The sequence below is a fragment of the Prionailurus viverrinus genome, chromosome C2 (genome assembly GCF_022837055.1).
Source record: "Prionailurus viverrinus isolate Anna chromosome C2, UM_Priviv_1.0, whole genome shotgun sequence".
Taxonomy (NCBI): domain Eukaryota; kingdom Metazoa; phylum Chordata; class Mammalia; order Carnivora; family Felidae; genus Prionailurus; species Prionailurus viverrinus.
This window is the reverse complement of record NC_062569.1, coordinates 44,012,518-44,031,886: the sequence shown is the minus strand read 5'-3', so window position 1 is coordinate 44,031,886 and position 19,369 is coordinate 44,012,518. Positions and strand designations below refer to the sequence as shown.

The 19,369-nt window shown below is 40.1% G+C and overlaps 1 protein-coding gene and 1 pseudogene across 3 annotated transcripts in view; one reads left to right on the top strand and one right to left on the bottom strand.

The window, feature by feature from the left end:
* Positions 1 to 1,195: 1,195 nt before the first annotated feature.
* Positions 1,196 to 16,809, bottom strand: LOC125174435 (SREBP regulating gene protein-like; annotated as a pseudogene).
* Positions 9,023 to 19,369, top strand: part of TM4SF18 (transmembrane 4 L six family member 18) — a 35,022-nt gene continuing 24,675 nt past the window's right edge. Inside the window, exons 1-2 of one of the 3 annotated variants that reach the window (XM_047876310.1) lie at positions 9,023 to 9,072; positions 19,193 to 19,347. The gene's annotated coding sequence lies outside the window, so the exon portion shown is untranslated. The remainder of the gene's footprint in view (positions 9,073 to 19,192; positions 19,348 to 19,369) is intronic. The other 2 variants (XM_047876308.1, XM_047876309.1) reach the window with 2 other exon arrangements.

Sequence of the window (19,369 nt, the reverse complement as noted above, 5' to 3'; positions counted from 1 at the left end):
ACCGAATCAGTTCTTGCTCTCTCTCAGCTTCTTCCCCACTGCATACAAACTTCCACTGCCCACAGAATGATGTCCAGTTTCAAGAATCTTTGTCTGCTGGACCAGGACGAGCTGAGTTCCCCAAGCAGGGTCTGGTTGTCACTCACCTGCAGGTATGCCCAGCACTGAGCACAGTTAATGGCACATAAGCCAAATGGAGCTCATGAATGAATGGCAACTGAGTGAAAATGTAACCCATAGAAAACACAGGCACCATATGTGCAAGTCTTGGTACAGTCTCATGTCAAAGTAAAAAAACAAAAAATTAACTGGAGACCCCTTTATTATTTTTTTAAGTTTGTTTATATTGAGAGAGAAAGAGACAGCATGAGTGGGGAAGGGGCAGAGAGAGGGGGAGGGAGGGAAAATCCCAAGCAGGCTCTGTGCTGCCAGAGCAGAGCCTGTTGCAGGGCTTGAATCCATGAAACCGTGAGATCATGACCTGAGCCAAAACCAAGAGTCAGATGCTTAACTGACTGAGTCACCCAGGCACCCCAACTGGAGAGCCCTATAGATCTTTGCCAAGTTTCTCAAGGAATACCAAAAAACTCTGTTTATAATGTAAAACAAACTTATGAACTTATATCTCACCTCCATGGCAGCTGGCCCCAAATCTCTCTCAAATTACCCCCAATTTTCTTAACTTTCCTCATTCCCTTCCCAAGTCCCTTTCCAAACACAGCTTCCACTCTTTCCTAGAAGTACAGAGTAGCTGCTTAAAAACGCAAGCTCTGGGGCTTACCTTGATGGTTTCAAATTTCTGTCACCATTTAACTGGAACAGGTGCTTGGCATGTGGTAAGTGCTCAATAAATGCAACTGGTTATTTAAATCCTACTGGCTTCTCCAATATCTTCTCTTTCTTTCTTTCTTTCTTTCTTTTTTTAACTTGGCCTCTTTTTCCATTAATACAAAAGAAATGTCTATTAGTTTCCAGGGCTTCCCAAACAAATCGCCACAAACGTGGTGGCTTAAAACAACAGGAATTTATTCTCTTGCATCTCTGGAGGCCAGAAGTCCAAAGTCAAGGTGTTGGTAGGGCTGTTCCTCTCCAGAGCTCTAGGGGAGACTCTGTTCTTTGCTTCTTCAAGCTCTCCTCGGCTTTCAGCATCCCCCGGTTTGTAGCTGCATCACTCCAACAGCTGCCTCTGTCTCCACATGGCTTTCTCCCGTGTGTATCTCCTCTGCGTGTCCACGGGAGTTTTGTCATTGAGTTTAAGGCCCACCCAGATAATACAAGATGATCTCATTTCAAGAATTCAACCTGCTGTGAAATGACCCTGGGTCCTTCCTCTTGTGGGTAGTGAGTGGAGAAGGACTGGATATACCTGTGATTTAATTTTTTTCTTTTACCCTTGTCATGATGAAGATATCAAATCAGCAGCCAGCATCAACTACTTGGGAACCTGGGATGAAGCCCTGCATTCAGCCGAACATGATTCAAAGTGATCTTCCAGGGCCATGAAGAGGTTCTGGAACGCCATAGCTGCCCCGTGGAGGAAGCGCTCCAGAAGTTGCCTGCAGGGTTGCGTGCAGGAACACGCAGTACCCGAAAGCACCACAGGAGCCGTTGGGCAAGCAGCTGTCCCAGCGGTACTGCTTTGTGCCAGGCAAGTTGATGTTACAGCAGCCATGCCTTTCTTTCACAAATGTAGTCTAGCTCATCTGTGATGAGGTGCTTCCCTTGGATGGAGTCCCAGCACTGGTTGCCAGGAAGACTGCTGTTGCTCAAGTGAAAACGAACTTTCTACAGAATGGGCGGTCATGGTCTTGAACCTGAAGGAGATTCCAATCTCTCACTGCCCTCTCCTCCTGCCTGAAGATGCTGGTGAGGAAGTGGAGAGACAGCGCCAGAAGACCAGGGTCAGAACCTACCTCTTCCAGAGGAGCCAGTGCCACACCGGCTGACTATTCAAATTATTAGGTCATTACTGTCTCCTGAATGGACCCTGACAGATAAAACAGCTTCTGGTCATAGTCTTCCAGAGATATTCTATGGCTGTGCTGTGTGTGTGTGTGTGTGTGTGTCTGTCTGTGTGTGTCTGTGTGTATGTGTGTATGTGTGACATTTCTTTTGTTGCATAATTAGCAATATTCTGTACAATGTTTTCTTTTTCTTTTTAAATTTCTTTTAATGTTTATTTTTGAGAGAGAGAGAGAGAGGAAAAAAAAAGAGAGAGAGTGGGGGAGGGGAAGACAGAGGGAGACACAGAATCTGAAGCAGTTTCTGGACTCTGAGCTGTCAGTACAGAGCATGACGCTGGACTCGAACTCACCTACTATGAGATCATGATGAAAACCTAAGTCCTAAGCTTAACCGTCTGAGCCACCCGGTGCCCCAGTTTTCTTTTCTTTCTTTCTTTTTTTATAACTTGCCATCATTGCATATAGGCACACATATATTTGTCTCATGTTTAACAACTACATAGTATTCTGTTGTACAGATATGTCATCATTTACTTAACCATTTTCCTATTGGAAAATTAGATTATTTCCACTCTTTTCTCCTTACAAATACTACAGTAGTATTTTTTTTTTTTATTAAGAGAGAGGGTGAAAGTGAGCAAGGGCAGAGAGAGAGGGGGCTCACCTGAAGCGGAACTCATGTTCTCCAGAACCCAGGCCTGAGCTCACCCAATAGGGGGCTCATGCTCACAAACCAGGATATCATAACCTGAGTGGAAGTCAGATGTTTAACAACTGAGCCACCCAGGCACCCCCACAGTAGTATTCTTTTTTTTTTTTTTTTTGGATGGTAGGTTTTTTTTTTTAATTTATATTTTATTTTTTTAATTTACATCCAAGTTAGCACATAGTGCAACAATGATTTCAGGAGTAGATTCCTTAATGCCCCTTACACATTTATCCCATCCTCCCCCCACAAGCCCTCCAGTACCCTGTTTATTCTCCATATTTAAGAGTCTCTTATGTTTTTCCCCCTCCCTGTTTTTATATTATTTTTGCTTCGTTTCCCTTGTGTTCATCTGTTCTGTGTCTTAAAGACCTCATATGAGTGAAGTCATGTGAATTTGTATTTCTCTGACTGACTAATTTCACTTAGCATAATACCCTCTAGTTCCGTCCACGTAGTTGTGAATGACAAGGTTTAATTCTTTTTGATTACAGAGTAATACTCCATTGTGTATATATACCACTTCTTCGTTATCCATTCATCCATCAATGGACATTTCGGCTCTTTCCATATTTTGGCTATTGCTGATAGTGCTGCTGTAAACATTGGGGTGCATGTGCCCCTTCAAAACAGCACACCTCTATCCTGTGGATAAATGCCTAGTCATGCAATTGCTGGGTCATAGGGTAGTTCTATTTTTAGTTTTTTGAGGAACCTCCATACTGTTTTTCAGAGTGGCTGCACCAGTTTGCATTCCCACCAGCAGGGCAAAAGAGATCCTTTTTCTCTGCATCCTTGCCAACATCTGTTGTTCCCTGTGTTGTTAATGTTAGCCATTCTGACAGGTGTGAGGTGGTATCTCATTGTGCTTTTGATTTGTATTTCCCTGATGATGAGTGATGTGGAGCATTTTTTTCATGTGTCAGTTGGCCACCTGGATGTCTCCTTTGGAGAAGAGTCTATGTCTTTTGCCCATTTCTTCACTGGATTATTTGTTTTTGGGGTGTTGAGTTTTATAAATTCTTTATAGATTTTGGATACTACCTCTTTATCTGATATGTGGTTTGCAAATATCTTCTCCCATTCTGTCGGTTGCCTTTTAGTTTTGCTGATTGTTTCCTTCACTGTGCAGAAGCTTTTTATTTTGATGAGGTCCTAACAGTTCATTTTTGCTTTTGTTTCTCTTGCCTCTGGAGACATGTTAAGTAAGAAGTTGCTGTGGCCAAGATCAACCAGATTTTTGCCTTCTTTCTCCTCAAGGATTTTGATGGGTTCCTGTCTTACATTTAGGTCCTTCACCCATTTTGAGTTTATTTTTGTATATTGTGTAAGAAAGTGGTCCAGGTTCATTCTTCTGCATGTCGCTGTCCAGTTTTTCTAGTCCCACTTGCTGAAGAGACTGTCTTTATTCCATTGGATATTCTTTCCTGCTTTGTCAAAGGCTAGTTGGCCATATGTTTGTGGGTCCATTTCTGGGTTCTCTATTCTGTTCCATTGATTTGAATGTCTGTTTTTGTGCCCGTACCATACTGTCTTGATGATTATAGCTTTGTAGTATAGCTTGAAGTCCGGGACTATGATGACTCCTGCTTTGGTTTTCTTTTTCAAGATTGCTTTGGGTGTTTGGGTCTTTTCTGGTTCCATACAAATTTTAGGATTGTTTGTTCTAGGTCTGTGAAGAATGCTGGTGTTATTTTGATAGGGATTGCATTGAATATGTAGATTGCTTTGGCTAGTATTGACATTTTAACAATATTTGTTCTTCCTATTCAGAAGCATGGAATCTTTTTCCATTTTTTTGTGTCTTCTTCAATTTCTTTCATAAGCTTTCTATAGTTATTCAGTGTATAGATTTTCCACCTCTTTGGTTAGATTTATTCCTAGGTATTTTATGGTCTTTTGTGCAACTGTAAATGGGATTGATTCCTTGATTTCTCTTTCTGTTGCTTCATTACTGGTGTATAGGAATGCAACCGATTTCTGTGCATTGATTTTATATACTGCAACTTTGCTGAATTCATGAATCAATTCTAGCAGTTTTTTGGCTGAATCTTTTGGGTTTTCCCTATAGAGTATCATGTCATCTGAGAAGAGTGAAGGCTGACCTCCTCCTGGCCAATTTGGATGCCTTTTATTTCTTTGTGTTGTCTGACTGCAGATGTTAAGACTTCCAATACTGTGTTGAATAACAGTGGTGAGAGCGGACATCCCTGTGTTGCTCCTGACCTTAGGGGGAAAGCGCTCAGTTTTTCTCCATTCAGGATGATATTAGCATTGGGTCTTTCATATATGGCTTTTATGATCTCGAGGTATGATCCTTCTATCCCTACTATCTTGAGGATTTTTATCAAGAAAGGATGTTGTATTTCATTAAATGCTTTCTCTGCATCTATTGAGAGGATCATCTGGTTCTTGTCTTGTCTTTTATTGATGTGATGAATCACATTGATTGTTTTTGTGTATATTGAACCAGCCCTGCATCCCAGGTATAAATCCCACTTAGTCGTGGTGATTAATTTTTTTAATGTATTGTTGGAGCCGGTTGGCCAATATCTTTTTGAGGATTTTTGTATCCATGTTCATAAGGGAAATTGGTCTATAGTTCTCTGTTTTAGTGGGGTCTTTGTCTGGTTTTGGAATCAAAGTAATGCTGGCTTCATAGAAAGAGTTTGGAAATTTTCATTCCATTTCTATTTTTTGGAACAGCTTTAAGAGAATAGGTGTTAACTCTTCCTTAAATGTTTGGTAGAATTCCCCTGGAAAGCCATCTGGCCCTGGACTCTGTTTTTTGGGGAGATTTTTTATTACTAATTCAATTTCTTTCCTGGTTATGGGCCTATTCAAAATTTCTATTTCTTCCTGTTTCAGTTTTGGTAGTGCATATGTTTCTATGAATTTTTCCATTTCTTCCAGATTGCCCATTTTATTGGTGTATAATTGCTCATAATATTGTCTTCTTATTGTTTTTATTTCTGCTGTGTTGGTTGTGATTTCTCCTCTTTCATTCTTGATTTTATTTATTTGGGTCCTTTCCTTTTTCTTTTTGATCAGACTGGGTAGGGGTTTATCAATTTTGTTAATTCCTTCAAAGTACCAGCTTCTGGTTTAATTGATCTGTTCTACTGTTTTTTTGGTTTCAATAGCATTGATTTCTGTTCTAATCTTTATTATTTCCTGACTTCTGCTGTTTTTGGGTTTTATTTGCTGTTCTTTTCTCAGCTTTTTATGGTGTAAGGTTACATTGTGTATGTGAGACCTTTCTTCCTTCTTTAGGAAGGCCTGGATTGCTATATACTTCCCTCTTATGACTGCCTTTTTTGTGTCCTATAGGTTTTGGGCTGTGGTGTTATCATTTTCATTGGTTTCCATGCACTTTTCAATTTCCTCTTTAACTTCTTGGTTAGCCCATTCATTCTTTTGTAGGATGTTCTTTAGTCTCCAAGTATTTGTTATTTTTTCAATTTTTTTCTTGTGGTTGATTTTGAGTTTCATAGTGTTGTGGTCTGAAAATATGCATGGTATGATCTTGCTCTTTTCATACTTTCTGAGGGCTGATCACATCCCAGTATGTGATCTATTCTGGAGAATGTTCCATGTGCACTGGAGAAGAATGTATATTCCACTGCTTTAGGATGAAATGTTCTGAATATATCTGTTCAGTCCATCTGGTCCAGTGTGTCATTCAAAGCCATTGTTTCCTTGTTGATTTTCTGTTTAGATGGTCTGTTCGATGTTGTACATGGGATATTGAAGTCCCCTACTATTATGGTATTATTATCAATGAGTTTCTTCATGTTTGTGATTAACTGGTGTATATATTTGGGTGTGCCACATTTGGAGCATAAATGTTTACAATTGTTAGGTCTTCTTGGTGGATAGACCCCTTAACTATGGTATAAAGCCCTTATTCATCTCTTGTTACAGTCTTTATTTTAAAGTCTAGATTGTCTGATAAAAGTATGGCTACTCCAGCTTTCTTTTGTCGACCATTAGCATGATAGATGGTTCTCCATCCCGTTACTTTCAATCTGAAGGTGTCTTTAAGTCTCAAGTGGGTCTCTTATAAACAGCGTATAGATGGATCTTGTTTTCTTATCCATTCTGTTACCCTATGTCTTTTGACTGGAGCATTTAGATCATTGACATTTAGAGTGAGTACTGAAGATATGAGTTTATTGCCATTATGTTGCTTGTAGAATTGGAATTTCTGGTGGTGTTCTCTGGTCCTTTCTAGTCTTTGTTGCTTTTGATATTTATTTATGTATGTATTTAATTTATTTATTTAGTTTTTTCTCTCCTCAGGGAGTCCCCCTTAATATTTCTTGCAGGGCTGGTTTAGTGGTCATGAACTCCTTTAATTTTTGTTTGCTGGGAAACTTTTAATCTCTCCTTCTATTTGGAATGACATCCTTGCTGGAGAAAGAATTCTTGGCTGCATATTTTTCCAATTCAGCCCATTGAATATATCCTGCCACTCCTTTTTGACCTGCCAAGTTTCTGTGGATAGGTCTTCTGCAAACCTGATCTGTCTTCCCTTGTAGATTAAGGACTTTTTTCCCTTTGCTGCTTTCATGATTCTTTCCTTGCCTGAGTCTTTTGTAAATTTGACTATGCTATGCCTTGCTGATGGTCTATTTTTGTTGAATCTTATGGGAGTCCTCTGTGCTTCCTGGATTTTGATGTCTGTCTTTCCCCAGGTTAGGAAAGTTTTCTGCTATGATTTGCTCACATAACCCTTCTACCCCTTTTCCTCTCTTTTCTTCTTTTTGGGACCCTTATGATTCTGATGTTTTTCCTTTTTAGTCAGTCATTGATTTCTCTATTTCTTAAATCATGGCCATTTGCCTTAGTCTCCCTCTTTTTTCCTGCTTCATCATTCTCCATTGTTCTCCACATAGCTGATTCTCTGCTCTGCCTCATACATCTTTGTCACCGTGGCATCCTTTCTAGATTGCAGCTTGGTTATAGCGTTTTTTGTTTCATCCTGACTAGATTTTACCTCTTTTATATATGCAGAAAAGGGTTTTAATCAATTTTTGACTCCAGCTAGTATTCATATTATCGCAATTCTAAATTCTGGTTCAGACATCTTGCTTGTAACTGTGTTGGTTAAGTCCCTGGCTTTCCTTTCTTCCTGCTCTATCTTTTGGGGTGAATTCCTTCGTTTTGTCTTTTTGAAGGGAGAAAGGGAATTGATAAGGTAAAAAAAATTAAAATTAAAATATTAGAAACAACACACACACACATGCAAGTGAAAAAAATGATGCTAGATCCTAGGTGTGTTTTAGTCTGGGTGTTGAAAGGGGCTTGATAGATTAGAGAAAAAAGAGGAAAGAAAAAAAGGAAATCATTTGAAAATTTGAAAAAATACATACACTGAAATAGAATAAAATGAAATGATGGAAGTAAAATAGAGGTTGAACAAATTTACACAAAAGTAAAAAATATAGTGGGAAAAAATTAAAGAAAAATATTTAATAAAAATTGAAAATAATAATAAATTTTTTCTGTTTCTGTATTTAAGAATAAAAAAGGAAATTGAAAGGATGGACCAGCAAACAGACTGAAATATTATTGAAATTACTTTGTTTTCCCCTAGAAGTCAAACTATGAAGGCATTTATAGTCGAGAGGCTAAGCAGCTGGAAGGATTTGTGTTCCTGAAGAGCGAGGTCAGCCCAGTTGGGCGGGGCTTAGTGTAACAGCTCTACTCTCCACTAGATGGCGCTGCTTAGCTTACTGAGGTGGATTGTTGCGGTGGCGCTTGTAGGTGTGTGTGCGCATGCACAGGAGTGGTAAATATGGCGTCACCCAGCCTCTAGTATCAGAATTCTGTTCTCCTGGATCAGCAATCGTGCACCCGTCCTTTGTTTCAGCTTTCTTCCACTCCTCGCTTTTACACTTTCCGTGACCAAGCCCCAGGTAGTACCTCTCTCCCGAGTTTTGTCTCAGATGCGGCTGTTTTCCCCGGCCACTTACTTCTGAGGGACTGTGGCTTTGACCTGTTCCGCCCCTCTGCGGAGGGTCTCACCGAGCAATGGCCGGGTGCTGGCCGCACCCAGGAACGTTCACGGGACCACGCTGCTTGCCGGTGACCAGAGACTGTATCTGGGTGCTAGCCCACCTCAGAAAAAGTTCACGCAATTGTGTGGCAGCCGCATTTCAGGGATTATGGCAAATCACAGCACACATCTGGCAGCAGGCTTCGCCCCCAACGACCTTGTTCCAGCACCAGCAAATGTGGTTGTTCTCCCGGGTCCACTGGGACCTTTGCCTGTGGAGGTCTACACAACATCTACCAGATGTCCTCCCAGCAGGGGAACCGCCTCTCCCCATGTGGCCTGAAGACTCTGGACTTCACTCTGCTCCCGGGGATTCGCCCTTCTCACCAGAGCACCACCAGGTATTGAGCTGCGGAGTTTCAGACTCTGCGCTCCCTCTGTTTTTAGAGTCTTAATGGAATTTAAACCCTCTCCTTTCTCCTTTCTCCCTTTTTAGTTTAGTCTCTGTGGCTGTTTCCAATTTTCCACTTTCTCTCCAGCTGCTTTTGCGGGGGGTGCTTTTCCCGTACTCTCCCTCCCACCCCGGTCTCCGTCCTCTCTCTGCAAGCAAAAACAGCTCTCTGCCCTCCGCAGCTTCTCTCTGCCCCAGTTCACCTTTCCGTGCCTCGTTCCTGCTGAGTTCTGTGGTTCAAGTTGTGCAGATTGTTGTGTTAATCTTCGGATCAGTTTTCTAGGTGTGCAGGATGGTTTAATGTTGGTCTGGCTGTATTTCATGGATGTGAGAGGCAAAAAAAACTTCCATGCTGTTCTGCTCTCTTGGCTCCTCCCCCCACCCCCAGTAGTATTCTTATTTGTGAGGTCCATATGCCCACGTGCAAGCATATCTTATCTGGAAAATCATTTCCTGGAAAAGATTCTACCTTCTTAAATTCTCTCCAAACTATCTCCATGCTGACTTCTTCCACCATATCACAGGTATTTTTCATTAAAAAAAATAATATATATATATTTAGTGTTTTTTATTAATTAGAATTAAGAAAGCATTTTGCATGTAAAATCCATGAAAAACATAATCCAGGGAAAATTATCATCAGATATTTGAGACAGGAATGCCTACACACACACACACACACACACACACACACACACACTTTTCCCCAGAATTTAAGTTTCTTCTTGAGAATCCATTATGCACTTTCTAAAGTTAATAACATTTTCCTCATACTTGCATCAAACTGGCTGCTAAAATAATAACATAAAAACAGATGAAAATATTTTAGTACATTCTGAATTCCACCTATATATAACTTGATTGATCATTTTATTCTTGTAGCAGTTAACTGGCTGTATCAGGTGCTGTCTCTGACATTTACACTTCTTGTATTAGTGTATCTGTTTTCTTGATCACCAAAATATCTTTCACTTTTCCTTTTCCTATTCTTTATCCATTCAATCTTCATGTCCTATTTTTCTTTTTTATTTACCTTTTTAAAAAATATTTATTTTTGAGAGAGAGAGAAACTGAGCAGGCGAGGGGCATAGAGAGAGAGAGAGAGAGAGAGAGAGAGACAGAGGATCTGAGGTGGGCTCTGTACTTATAGCAGACAGCCCAATTTGGGACTCAAACTCACAAATCGTGAGATCATGACCTGGGCCAAAGTTGGACACTTAACTGAGTCACCCAGGTGCCCCATTATTTTCCTTTTTTTGAATTGAGGTATACTGAGATATAATTTCTATACAGTGAAATTCACACTATTAGGTGCACGGTTTTGATAAATATATGTAGCTCTGTAACCACCACCATGATAAAAATACTATATAAAATATTTTCCCATACCCAGAAAGTTCCATGTGCCCCTTTGTAGGCAACTCCTTCCCATACCCTAGCACCTGGTAACTATTGGTCTGATTTCTGTATCAATGGCTTTGACTTTACCAGAATGTCCTATCCATGAATCATACAGTGTGTAGTTTGACTTCTTTCACTTAGCATAAGGCTTTTGAAATTCATCCGTGTTGTAGTATCGGTTTATTCCTTTTTATTGCACGGTGTTTTGTTTATGAATGTACACTTTACCAATTTACTAGTCAATACTCCCAATTTTGGTGACTATGACTAATGTTGCTCTAAACATTCCTGTCAGAGCATTTGTGTGGACTCCTGTTTTAGTTTTCTTGAGTAAATACCTAGTAGGAAAATGACTGGGTTGAATCATAAGTATATATCTAATTTTGTAAGAAATCGCCAAACCCTTTTCCAAAGTGGCTTACTTGGCATCCTCCCCAACATTTGGCCTTTTTTACTTCTGATGGAATTACTGCACTTGTCTCTGCAATGATCTCTTAGTTCTATGCCTTCCAAACTCTGATCCGTCCCTCAAATGAGCCTCTAAAATGCTCTCCACTCTTAAGTGGCCTGACTTCCTGGAGATAAAGTCCAAACTTTTCAGCCTGACACACACAAGGGTCTTCAAGCGCTGAGGTCCTTCCTCACCCACCCTCCCTGCCACATTCATTTCCACTCAGGCAGCTGGACACTGGCTTCAAGTTGCAGAGTTGGCCCCTCTTTCCTAACTCAGTGCTTCTGGGTAGCCTAATGCAGTTGTTTGGGCAGAGCATTTATTTGCTATTTTGAATTCCCAGCATGAATACACTCCATGAATTTTGGGTAAATTTATCCAACTGAGTGTGTCTACCAGGTACTTTTTTTTTCCAACTATTTTTTATGAAAATTTTCAAAAACTCGAGAAAGTTGAAAAACTAGTACAATGAACATCCAGATTCAGTTCAACAGTTGTTCACATTCTGTTATGTTTGATCCCTTTATCTATCTACCATGCATTCATTTTTCCTCCCCCTGCCCTCCTCTCTCCTCCCCTTCTGATTTCCCTCCCCCTCCCCTCCCCGCTCCCCTCCTCCCCCCTCTCCTCCTTCTTCTTCTGCTTCTCCTCCTCCTCTTTCTCCTTTTCCTCCTCTTCCTACTTTTGCTAAACCATTTCAGATTTCAGATGTTTGCTAAACCATTAGCAAAATACACTTCAAGTGTATGTATCTCCTAAAAATTAGAGCAACCTCATTTGTAACTACACCATTACTTTACCCAAAATAAATTTAAAACCCCTTCTAATATTGTCTAATACTCTCTGTATTCAGAGTTTTGTAATTATCCTCAAGATATATTTCACCTCATTTTCCAAGCCAAGCTCCAATCAAGCATCATACAATGCATTTATCTACCAGTGAATGTTTAACTTTGATTGAGTCTCATTTTGCCCAACTACCCGTTTCTTAACCTGGTGACTCAATTCTTTCCATGCCCTTTTAAGAAATCTCCCATGAACCCCCAGTTCCATTCAAGTTCCCTTTGCCTTGCTGTACTTGCATGAAGCCTATGCTTAAATCTACTGGAGATTTGACATTTTGTATCACAAACCTTTTGTTGAACTTTTCTATTTCCCCAATTAGACTCTGAGCAGAGTGCATGTTGAGGGCAAAAAATGGGTGTTCTTTGCCTTCCTGCTAGATGACAATTGCTCAATACACATTTAAAGACTAAACGATGGAATACAGTTCTTTAATCCCTCCCTGTGAAGAGCTGCAATAAATAAATGGACACTGAGGCCTGGGGCCAGGAAGAAGAGGGAAAAGGGCAGGTAAGATAAAGGTTTTAGAGGTCATTCCAAATATAGAATACTGCTTGGAGAGCTTTGAATATGAATTGTATACTTCTTCCCCTCTCTCAGTAGGTGAAACACTAGGTGTTTACCTTTAACTAGAGATAAACATAGAGTCTACCAGTCCCATAAATACTTTTGGCCAGATAATTCTCGAGAAAGAATTATAAACACAAAAATCAAGGCTACTGCAAGCCAGTGGTCCATTTCTGTTTACACAGCTGTTCTGCTGCTTTTAATGTATTTTTAAGGAAACATCCACTCCCAGTGGGTCCCTAGATTGGGCCATGACTAACACTTTATGGCCCTGGTCACTGAAGAAAATCACAATTCATCCACTTTGAACTTTAGGGATGAAGTTTCTCCCTGAATATTAGCCTTTTCGGCAGTTAAATTTTCATCTTTGTGGCAAACTTTTTTCAGTAAACTTGTTTGAGATATTTCCTTCTTCTCCACTTCCCATCATCTGTAGGATTACTTTCAGGATCCCACGTTAACTTTGATTCCAAAGTGACTCAGAAGCTGCACACCAAGACTATTTTAGGTGGAGTGTTTCCTCCTGAGTCACCTTGTCCCCTGGTAGCAAGCATCCTGCGGATTTCCTCAGCTCTGCGTGAAGAACAGGAAGCCAACGCCAGAAGCAGCCAATAAGCACAGCAGCCAGAGACTCTTCCTGGTTCCTGGAGGACCAGCAAGAAAATCCTGATTTAGTAAGAATTCCTTGGCAAGAAAATTGGGAGTTTACTGGAGACAAATGGCTTCAGGAATATATATTTTTTTTATGAATACACATATTTTTTTCAGGAGGCAGGTTATAAAAGAGTGTTCTTAGAAATGAACTTAAGTACATTTTTTTTTTTTTTTTTAGTTGTCCAGGGAGACTTCATTAGATGTTTGTATTAATGGGATAACCAAAATAAGGACATTACTCAACTCCCCCTTTGACAATTTTTAAAATGTTTATTTATTTACTTTGAGAGAGCAGAGCGTGTGCGGGAGTGGGGGAGGGGCAGAGAGACAGGGAGAGAGAGAATCCCAAGCAGGCTCCGCACTGTCAACACAGAGCCCTACATGGTCACTTAACTGACAGAGCCACCCGGGCGCCCCTCCCTTTTAAATAATTTTATCAAGTTTTCCAGCCTGTCATATTCTCTTCATTCACTTCTGTCACTTTTACTGAACAATCTTCCAGATGACAATTAGCCCTGCACTTCCTCAAGTCTTCATAACTACCTGTGACATAAAAACATCACTGGAGACATCTTTCTGGGCTTGACTAAGACTGGGGAATATTAGTCATGCCCTTCCATGTTAGTGTTGCCCTTCCATGACCCTGTCTCCACAGCAGACATCAATAATCGATCTAACTAACCTATCTGGCCTGTGTATCTCTCTAACTGAAACCAGCGTGTCTTTAAAATAATATTGTAGGCAGCCACTACCAACGAATCAGAATATCCAAATTCAAAACCCATTTGCAATGAAGAGGGGATTGATGCACAGAAGTGTATCAGGCAAGGGTAGGTGAAGAGTCCAAAGAATATAAAAGTCTTGGACTTAACGTCTAATAGTTGAGCAAGTTTAAATTTTTTTTCTTAGATCCATTTTTTTTCACATGCAAAATGAGATTAATAATGCCTTTGCCTTAGTGGCGTTGAGCTCATTTTTTGTTTTAATGTATGTCAGAGCTTCTAACACTGTTTCTAGCTCAAAAAAGAGATATTCATTAGATACCAATTCATCATTATTTTGAGGGACACCCTGTTTAGGGGTGACCCTTCAGCTCAGACACTAAAATTTACTGGAAGCAATAGCATTGAAACAAGATAGAAATTGGTCAACGATTTCTGTTCTCTGTAAACTTAAAAAAAAAAGGTATTCCTAGTTACTCCTCTTCAAAGTGAAAAATATGAACAATAAAAACCTTTACAAAATCTCAACTAAACCTTCTTTTTTCCAATCCTCTTGCCTCCCACCCTGCCTCACCACTCACTCCCATGGCCACACCTTGTGTTAATCTGCTGGGGCTGTTATAACAAAATACCACAGACTAGTGGGTTTAAGCAACAGAAATTTATTTTCTCACAGTAATGGAAGACAGAAGTCCCAAATCAAGATGTTGATAGGTTTGCTTTCTCCTGAGACCTCTCTCCTTGGCTTACAGATGGCTGCCTTCTTTTGTCCGATGAAGGTCTTTTCTCTGTGCACCTGGGTATCTCTTTGTGTGTTCAAATTTCCTCCTTTTATAAGGACACACGTCAGATTGGATTAGGGCCCATCCTACCAACCTTGTTTTAACTTAATTACCACTTTAAAGGCTCTATCTCCCAAATATAGTCACAATCTGAGGTTATAAGATTTAGTGCTTCAACATATGAATTTTGAGGGGACACAATTCAGTCTATAATACACTGTTAGACTTTATCTTCATCAATTTTGGAAACATCTTAATCTCAAATTCCAGTATCCCACTTCTCAATCACTAAATTCTATCTTTCTACCACTTTCTCTTTCTGCTACCCCAAACCAGTAATTCTTCAACCACACTGGGACACAATCTCCAAATCCAACCTTTTTTATTTGAACTGTTCTTCACATTCTCTTATGTCCTTACTTGCCTTCTTTCTTGCACTAAGTTCCATAGTCCATCAATGTAATCACTCTCTTACATACATTCTTGAGTCCTTTGCCCCTCTCTCCTCATGGTACTTGCCTAGCAGAGTACCAATCCTGGTGATTCCAGCTTTCTTTCTACTCTCCCCGCACCTCTGGAGCTAAACTTCACTAGAAAAAACACTCAGTTATGTTGCCTAGTCTCACCATAAATTCATGACCTCATTGGGCCCTCCCTGCCTGCTGGTGATCCTGCCACATTGCTGTAGACTATTCACCATCCTAGGCAACTGTTTCATACCTTTTTCTCTCTCTCCAAACCTTTAATACTCTCTCCCACTCTCATTCTTGGCTGATAAACCTGCTTCCTGTTTCACTGAGAAAACAAAAGCAATCAGAAATTCCCACTACTTTCAATCCCATCTGTTCAGTCTTCCCTTCTGTGAGTAGGACTGAAGTGTCCAGGCTGTTAAGACCAGCTCCTCTATCCGTGTGCATGCTCCCACCCCTTCTCATTTACTCGAGGACAAGTTCCAACAATTCTCTCCTTTCTCTCTTGCATCATCAAACCCTACCTCCCCTCCCCCACTCTCAACAAGAACATGCCCATCAACGTATGGACATGCTATAATTTTTCCCATTAAAATTTTCCCTTGACTTCCACTTTACCTCCAGCTATTGCCTCATTTTTCTGCTCTCCTTGGAGTAAAACTCCAAAAGAGCTCCCTTTGTCTCTCTTTCCAATTCCTCTCTTTCCATTCTCTCATTAACCCATTCCAGTTACACTCCCATGTCTATTGTACCACCAGAGTTTCTCTTATCAAGGTCATTGGTGACCTCCACGTTGTTAAATCCAATAGCCAACTCTCAGTCCTCCCATATTACTTGCTCTATAGGCAGCATTTGACTCACTTGATTACTTTTTCCTAAGCTAGAAACTCAACTTCTAGGATAAGCTTCTGGTTTTTCTTCTAACTCACTGGCCACTTCCCAGTCTCCTTTGCTGGCTCCCTGTCATTCCCTAAAACTGAAGTCACTGGACTACCCAGGACTCAGTCCTTGGGCCTCTTTTCTGTCTACACTTATTATTGTACTGTTTTATGGCTTTAAATACCATTCAAATGCTGACAACTGTCATATACTCCATCCCACATCTCTCCCCTAAACTTCATATTTGTATATCTACTGCCTAATTGACATCTCCACTTGGATTTTAATAGGTATCTCAGCACTTGGAATGTCTGAAACTTACCACCTCATCTTCCCCCTCCCAAACCTGCTCAACCTGTTGTTTTGTTCATTTCAGTTAATGACAATTTCATTTTTCCAGTTGCTTGGGCCTTGAACCACGTAGTCCTCTTTTTTTTTTTAATTTTTTAAAATGTTTTTTGTTTATTTTTGAGAGAGAGAGAGAGAGAGAGAGAGAACGAGTGGGGGAGGGGCAGAGAGAGAGAGGAAGGCACATAATCCAAAGCAGGCTCCAGGTTCTGAGTTGTCAGCACAGAGCCCAACGTAGGGCTTGAACTTGTGAACCACCAGGTCATGACCTGAGTTGAAGTCAGATGCTTAACTGAATGAGCCACCCAGGCACCCCCCCCCCCCCATATAGTCATCTTTGATGCCTCTTTTTCTCTTATACTCAATCCAGTATGTCACCAAATACTGTTGATTCTGTCTTAAAAACATGCAGGGGCACCTGGCTGGCTCAGTCAGTAGAGCATGCGACTCTTGATCTCAGGGTAATGAGTTTGAACTCCACATTGGGTGTAGAGGTTACTTAAAATAAAATCCTTAAAAAAATACATACATAATCCAACCTTTTCTTACCATCTCTGCTACTTCTGTCATGGTCTAAGCCACTATTATCTCTTACCTGGATTATTGACATGACTTCAGAACTCATCTCCTTTCTTTCAGCTGGATCCTTTACAACCTATTCACAACACAGCAGCCCTGGTGAGCCTTTTAATATAGCAAGTCATTTTCCTACTCAAAAGTAATCTCAGATGTTACTACTTTTCCCCTCTTGCACTTGGCTCCAGCCACAGCAGTCCCTTTGCCAGAATTAACTTCTACCTCGGGGTTTTTGCACACTTGCCATTCTCTCTGCCTAGAATGCTTTCCCCCAATTTCCCTGTATGCCTCACACTCTCTGCTTCCTTCAAATCTTTACTCAGATGTCACCTTCCCAGTAAAGTCTTTCCTGACCACTCTATTTGAAATGATATCCCCAACCCCATTCTCTGGCACTCCTACTTGTCCTTTTCTTGATTTATTTTAGCCACACTTACCATTACCTGACAAGCTGTATTTTTTTTTTTTTTTTTTTTATCATTAGTCTTCCCAGAGTGGAACGTAAGCTCTACAAGGGCAAGGATTTTGGACTGTTGTGCTCACGGATCCATCTCTCCCCACCTCTTAGAACAGTGCCTAGCACATAGGAGGTGCTCAATAAATATTCAGCCAGAACTGTTGCTTTCCCCATCATCTTAAGGGTTCGAGTAAATATGATTTTAGTTTTCTTCTATGTCCCTGGGGAAAAAAAAAAAAGATTTAATGACCAGACTTTGTGATACACTTTGCTGGAAAACACTGTACAAAACAGAATACAACAAAACAAAACAAAACAAAATCACATTTACCAGGGGGTACCAAGTAATCTCTTTGGAACCCATCATAGAATAAGACTGTTAGTTTCTAGGTTTGTTTTATTTGAATCCAAAAGTGGTTCAAATATCTCAGTTTTTGAAAATAAGCACTGTTTAAATATAATATAATTTAAAATTATTTATATAAAAATAAGTTTTTATTCTCTTGAGTTAAAAGTATATATATTGCTAGAATATTAATACTCTCTGGAGGACACCAGAAAATTACTGTAAACACTCTGGGATCAAGATTTTAAGAGCTCATGATACAGATATTATTTGGGTACCAAGAGAGGATAAATAAACAGACTTTACTTCTGATCTCTGTACTATTTTGACAATTAAGTCCCTCTAACTTCCCTTCTTCTTCTTCTTCTTCTTCTTCTTCTTCTTCTTCTTCCTCCTCCTCCTCCTCCTCCTCGTCGTCTTCTTCTTCTTCTTCTTCTTCTTCTTCTTCTTCTTCTTCTTTTAATGTTTATTTATTTTTGAGAGAGAGAGAGCACGTGCATGTGTGTGCACAAGTAGGGGAGGGGCAAAGAGTCGGGGAGAGAGAATCCCAAGTGTGCTCTGAGCTGACAGTAGCAAGCCCCATGGTGGCTCATATTCATGAACCATAAGATCATGACCTCAGCTGAAGTTGGATGCTCAATGAACTGAGCCACACAGGTGCCCCATTTCTTTTTATTATTACTGGTGGCTCCTATTTATTGCCTATTCCTCCCATATCACCTGACACTGTGGTTTGCACACATAATCTTGTTTAATCTCCACATTTTTCTTCTGAGGAAGGTAACTTTTTTTTTTTAATTCCCATTTCATAGATGAGGAAATTGAGATTAAGAAAGTTAAGTTGAGCAGGGTTCTGACGTTACCAATAAAGGAGCGGCAACGAGGCCGGGCAATCCTTGAGTTCCTTACCACCATTGTCTACATCATTTTTAACATATTAGCGTCAGAATTCCTTCCCTTAATCCTTTCCTCATGCCATCCAAATTGGAGGAGATCTGTGACTCTTTCAATTTAAGACAATCATTTGGAATGGAGAATTCTTAAATCCTTGTTTCAAACTTATTGCTCATAAAGTCTTAATCAAATTACCCAAATTCTTTTACCCATTTTCCTAAACAGTAAGAAAGATATGAATTTAATTCTGTTATTATTTTTCAGAGAGATAGTAATAACAGGTATGAACTCTTAGAAGGAAAGCTTTACTGGTATTACAACAGTAAACTCACCAACAGTGTTATCTTGTTTTTCTCACTCACCAGCCTGTCTCTTTCTTTGTTCTTTTTGTGGTCCCTACAGTTTGAACAAAGTTTGGTGATAGTGAGCACAAAATAAAGAACATTGAATAAAAGGCTGGTATATAAAGTCAGGATATTTGAGCAAGCGCACCACATACTATGCTATGATATAAACTCTCTTGTTCACTGTTGGATGAAATATGCCAGATTCAGTTCCAACCCCCACAATCCCAACTTCCTTCTTAAAATTATGCTCAGGGTTAAGTCTTCAGTTTTCTAATCCGGAGGAAAATGACTTATTTTAAAATGCAGTAAAAACACCGCATTCCTTTGGCACAGGATGAAGACCAGCTCAGCTCTTCAGCCGTTGATCATTGTCTATTGTTCTCCAAACAGTAAACCACTATTTCACACCAAGAGACTGTGAGCGGCAGTTCTGGCTGAGTCCTGGGCTTCTCATGAATATGAAGTAAAGGGCTCTGACTCAGAAAGTGGTAGGTAATCTCAAAGAGAAAA